Below are 6,224 nucleotides of genomic sequence, written 5' to 3' on the forward strand. Positions count from 1 at the left end.
GCTCTTTTCACTATGTTGGGACCCGGGCGAATATCTATTTTCTGTTTGGGTCACGGGCTAGCCACGGGCAATCGGATCATAACATAACACCACTGAATTAGAGTACAGACGGCATCATAAAAAAACACATGAAATCTACTTCAGCGTGATTCTGTGCATTGTCACACGACCGTAACATTTGTAGTTATATTTTGTGGTATAGAAAATGTATACTTAATTAGACGGCATTCTATTTGAGCAGATATTCTCAATCATTTGGAGAATCTAATAATATTTCAATAACAGAAAGACATTTGATAAGGAATACTCTTTTATTTCAGTCAACATTTTTTTTTAAATAGCAGTAATAAAAGTGACTTGACTTTTATTTGGTATTAGCCACGGAGACTCTCCAATTAAGTGAGTGCCATCTGCAGGGTCAGGTGCCAAGACCATTTATTATTATGACTGGTACAACATATAGTCCACAACAATACACTTTACAGTTTCCAGGAATCCATTCCTGAAACATGTCTATTCCTCTTCCATGGTGTTTAGGCCTAAAAAGTGAGGTACACAGCACCTGAAAAGAATGGACAGAAGTAAAGGCATCACTGTAGAGAAATATCGTATGCAGTATATCTTACATGACATAAGAGAGAGAGAGAGAGGGAGAGAGAGAGAGAAAGGGGGGGGGGGGGGGAAGAGACAGACAGACAGACAGACAGACAGACAGGCGAACAAACTACGTGTAACAGAACTTACAAGAATCCCTTTCCACAGCCCAGAGGTCCAAAGATCATTTCTGTTGGCAGGCAGTGGGCCTTTCTACATTTGCCACTCAAGTTGGGGCAAGACCAAGGAGCTGCAGCCTCATTTTCAACAACTAGAATCAAACATAAAAGATGCGTTATCTTCATTGTTTTCCCCCATAGCGCAATACAAAAAGAAAACAACGTTAATAATTTACCATCCACTATATAGCACAGAAATTCCAGACCAGACCAGCAGAAGAACATGCAGCGAAAATAAAACCAACACTTACTATGAAGTGATAAGACAACCAGGATCACCATCACCAACAGACGTTGACGAGACATTTTTTCAGGTGTTCTTACTCCAGTGTTGCTGTAACCCAAAATGACCACCCTGCATGGTTCTGTTTTTATTTGGGTCTCATGGGAGGAGCAGAACTAATGTGGGACAACATAGCGGTCGCTGTGTTGGTCATTATGGGCATGCTGTTCTTAATCCCATTTGGGAAAATTGCATCCCAGTGTGCGGAACTCGTGATCAATTATCATCATGAGGCCGGAGGAATCCACGACCAAGATCAGACCTGTCTGAACTGAACTGTACTTTACTGTACTGTACTGTACTGTACTGCAGGGGTCTGCAACCTTTTTCACATCAAGTGCCATGTTTTCATTTCCGTGACAGTGTGCCATATATTTATGACACCACATCAACATTAAATATTCCCAACTGATTTTGATTGTCCATATAGGATATACATAACAAGCTTAGAAATATTTTTGATGATCATTAAACTCAGAGCATTAACCCACCTACTGTAATCCCTCCCCAGTCATGAGTTAGGAGTTTGAATGAATGTACAATTATGTGCAGGACGTAAATTAGAATGAAATTAGTAGATGTGAATAGACTGACTACACGTTTTTTTGGAATATTTAATTTTAAAATAAAAACCTTCTCTCTCTCACACTAATGCCAGTGTGCCAGTGATCACCCTCCCCTGTGCCAATGTTGGCACCCGTGCCTAAGGTTGCCTACCCCTGCTGTACTGTACTGTACTGTACTGTACTGTACTGTACTGTACTGTACTGTACTGTACTGTACTGTACTGTACTGTACTGTACTGTACTGTACTGATTTTATGGTCTTCTTTCTCTCAACTTCAATGTTCCGCTGGGTGACAAAGCAACCAAAGGCATGGCTCACCCATATCTTACAATATATGATCGAACACTATATAGTACAAACCTTCCCGCGCACTCAGATCAGCCAACGCAGGGAAGCTGGAAGTATACCTTCACTAAAAACCACCGGGGCAACGCTCCATGCACACGTCCCAAACTCTTCTCCCTTCTGGACTCCAAAACTATGGAATACACTTCCCATTACAATCAGAACTGCAGCCTCACTCCCAGTCTTCCGCCGTATAGTCTGAAAACCCACCTTTTCAGACTCCATCATGGCCCGTATAGCACTGGCCCTATAGCCCCTTAGATAGCACTTCATGTAGACTTAGATAGCATTTTATACAGTCTTATATCATGTTACGTAGACAGTACTAGAATTGCATTTCATGTAGTCATAGCACTTTAGTACGTATAGTATAATATAGTATAGTATGTATAGTTTATATATAGTTTCATTACATAGATATTCCACTTAGGCATGTTTCATGATAACCACTTTTATGTGATGTATAGGCATACATCACGTAAAAGTGGTTATCATGCTTTTTGTTATTGCTTAAATGTAAATCGCTCTGGATTAAGAGCGTCTGCTAAATGCCTAAATTGTAAATTGTGACAGCCCTAAAGTGGCACTGTATAGTTTTAGGTCATTATAACTATAACTGCAGCCAGCCCGCTGTGTTTTTGAGCAGCCTGCACCGCTCAATTCGCATAGGTGTGCTTTTTCTCATTGCTCAGTCTTATTGCTGCTTAAAACTACGTATATTCTCATATTAGTTTTTGCTTTTACTGACTAGAATCACAGACCAGTGGATGGACACATCCAATTCATTCCACGTGCCGTGTATACGATAATATCTTATTTCTCCCAGGATTCCATTTCCTATCCTAACACACGCTGTACAAGCAGCACCCCATGCTGAAATGACTCTGTCATGCATCATTAGAGGCTGCTGCGGGTCTTTTGTTCTGGTTGTTTAAAATGATATATATATATAGGCCTACACACACCATGTTGGCAATTGTGTCTTTTAAGTCGTTTTGTTCTGGCGAAGTCGATACGGCCAGGATAGTGACCTAGCTGTCAGTCAAAATAACACCCGGGGTAATGCGTTCACAATAATGGGGATATAATGCACCCTTCGTAAAGTAGGGGACATTAGTGGGAGCGTATAAGCTGCAGTGCAGAGCCACGAGTAATACCTCATGCATGCGTCCATGCGTGCACGCCGGCATTCACTGTTGCCAGATTTTGCAACAGGGTTTCGGTGGACAAACAGCCTTTATATATATACATTTGGGCCATCCTCGACATGAAAATGTTTGATAACCCTGGTTATTATGGCATACAGCTCATGAAAATCTAAAAATCCTATCTCAAAATATTAGAATATTTTACGAGAACACTAAAAGAAAAGATGTTTTAATCCAGAAATGTCGACCATCTGAAAAGTACATCAATGTATCCAGTCAGTATTATGGTCTGGGCTACTTTTGAACAAATTATTTCATCAACTTGGGCGTGGCATGGACGTGATCAGCCTTTGTCACTGTTGAGGTGTTATGGAAGCCTGTTAATTCATTTTTATTGACAATGTTCAGTCTTAGTCTCACACCTTCCTCTTGACAGTACAACCTAGGTTCTCTGTGGGGTTCAGGTCAGGTCAGGTCAGCCTATAATACCATGGTCAATACACCAGTTATAGTCGTTTTGTTAATGCGGGCAGGTGCCAAATCCAGCTGGAAAGGAAAATCAGCATCTCCATGAAGCCTGTCAACATTATAGAATATTATTATCTAAACATATCCTGCTGAATGGCTTGATACAACACAGTGGACCAACACCAGCAGAATAGATGACATGCAGCCAGATTGAATGCCAGCTGGCCCGTTTTTCTTTTTTATAATAAATAACTACATGAATAATGAACTTGAAAGTATAATGAACCCATATCCTTTTTATTTGAGTCAGTAAGTCTGGGTTTCCGAGGCTAGTAAGTCAGTAACTATGTGAAGCACAAATTGCTACGAAAAGTTGAAAACATAACGGATGTTTTCATAATAACACTTTAACTTTAAAGTCCCCTTTATCATGTACTGCAGCTTTACACCGGTGAGCATCTGACTTGAATATCCATGCCATGAATATCTTTGAATAAAGAGGCATATACCTCTTGGAAGAGTGCAGGCCAAATCCAGCAGCATCGTGTATACTAAACAGTGATGAGTTGTATTATTCTCTCAACAGCATACTTTATTATGCATATACCACTGATCTGATGGCCTTCCGTTTCAATGTTGGGTGGTGGTGTTTAACCCATTCAGAACGGGAACCCATTTTGGTGTTAGCATCATGTTATGCTTTAGCTATTGAAAAATAGCAGATCTACAAGCTCATATCGCGCCACCGAGTGGCGCGATACGAGCTTGTAGGTCTGCTATTTTTGAAAAATTCGAAGAACGACTGACATTTTTAGAATCTGATCTCAGGTCAGAATGGGTTCATCAGACCAGTGTGTGTCCAGTGGAAACCTCGTATGAATCTGATCTCAGGTCAGAATGGGTTAATAGAGACTATACAGTATGAGGGGGCCGCCAATTTAAAGGCATGAACAAGTAGAGTGAGTGAGTGCAGACACGGCAGGCAGGCTTTCCTAGGATTACACTTCAAAGGTCTGGTTCTTATTCAGCAATAACAAGCGTCTGCGAGGCATCTTTCATGCAAAGAGTCTGCTTTAATTGCCCTCGCGTCACCTCGGTCACATCGGAGGCTGGGGTGAGATGTGGTCAAATGTATACATTTCCTGGACACCTGGATCTATACAGTAAGTAATAAAATGTCACGACGAATGGATGCCCCTTTCAAGTTCTCCACATGGGCCCCTGTATGCTTGTAGCAATGACTTGGAACATGTATAAAAATACACTAACAAGAGTGTGGTTTTGCAGAATACTCAAATAACTTATTTTAGTTTTCCTGTATTTCCTCAATACAGATTAGACCATTTGTAAACAAATACATTACGCAGCAATGTGTGTCCCTGTGTCTCTGTGACCGAGCACGGACAGCGTGCGACAACACCTCAAGTGGCCAGTAGAGTACACTACAGTATGAGCCCTGGGCGCGTTCCTGGGGTCTGGTGGATGTTCAGGGGACACCCACACGGACATGGGCTCCGGGACCCCTAGGCGTTCCTCAGACTATAGTTACTACAGAAATTTAGAGTAGAGGGGGAAAAGAGCAAACAGTCAAGTTTACTAAGTATATTGGGTTTAAGTGATTCAATGTCTGAAAATACACTTTAATATAGGATATATTATGTAGACATAATATAGGGGGGGTCCTCCTTGGGCCACAGAATGTTGAAGACATCTGCCGTAAGGGCTCCACAATGGAAGTACTGTCTACCTTGAACTCCTAATATTTTTTCTACCTTAATATGTTTCCATTTTTTCCACAATTTGCGTTGCGTCTTCTTAGCTTGAAGATCTGTTCTTTCTTGGAAGCAACACCGTTGTACACACCGAGTAGGCCTATGGAGTACTTAATGAACCACTAATTTATATACATCATCGTTGAAAATAGTCAATCTAAGCTCATAACACATTGCATTGTGAGCTTGTAGAAGAGAGTTTCTTTAAATTATTCTTTTTCCCACTTAAGTGGCATAGGGCTTCTCAACGGTACCAATAATACAGTATGTGGGATTCTCTCTGTACTTGGCTCCTAACGGGTGGTCATGACTCACGTTATCTTAATGTTCTGGCAAAATCTTAGAATGGATGCACTCTGTGTCCAACGTTGCATCACTTCCCACTGACATTATACACTTTATCTGTAATGAGTCACATCACCGCTGTGACTCAGAGGTCAAACAAACACAAAAGTAAATGTTAAGATCCACACTTAACAGATGGACTCATTACCTGCACGTGTGTGTGTGTGTGTGTGTGTGTGTGTGTGTGTGTGTTAGTATGTGTGCGTGTGTGTGTGTGTGTGTGTGTGTGTGTGTGTGTGTGTGTGTGTGTGTGTGTGTGTGTGTGTGTGTGTGTGTGTGTGTGTGTGTGTGTGTGTGTGTGTGTGTGTGAAAACTATGCAAAAGCAGGGCCGTGCAGAGAGCACTAGGGGGGCAGGGGCTCAAACTCCAGAAAAGGTCACATGTGTGGGCGCGCGTAGCGCACGCCGATTTTGGTAAAATAAGCAATATGTTCTCATTAGTCTGAAACTAAAACTGACTAAGATAATTCATTATGATAGTGCAATTTGTCGAAATTCTTGTCAAATGTTCGTCTTGAAGGGCC

The 6,224-nt window shown here is 41.4% G+C and overlaps 1 long non-coding RNA gene across 1 annotated transcript; it reads right to left on the minus strand.

The window, feature by feature from the left end:
* Positions 1 to 319: 319 nt before the first annotated feature.
* Positions 320 to 1,110, minus strand: LOC308326655. The gene is made up of 3 exons (XR_013965115.1): positions 1,025 to 1,110; positions 745 to 865; positions 320 to 562 (listed from the first exon to the last, which is right to left on the minus strand). It is a non-coding gene; the product is annotated as an uncharacterized lncRNA (long non-coding RNA).
* Between the last annotated feature and the right edge of the window lie 5,114 nt (positions 1,111 to 6,224).

The sequence above is a fragment of the Protomyctophum bolini genome (assembly GCF_963924005.1).
Source record: "Protomyctophum bolini genome assembly, chromosome: 13".
NCBI classification, from domain to species: Eukaryota; Metazoa; Chordata; class Actinopteri; order Myctophiformes; family Myctophidae; genus Protomyctophum; species Protomyctophum bolini.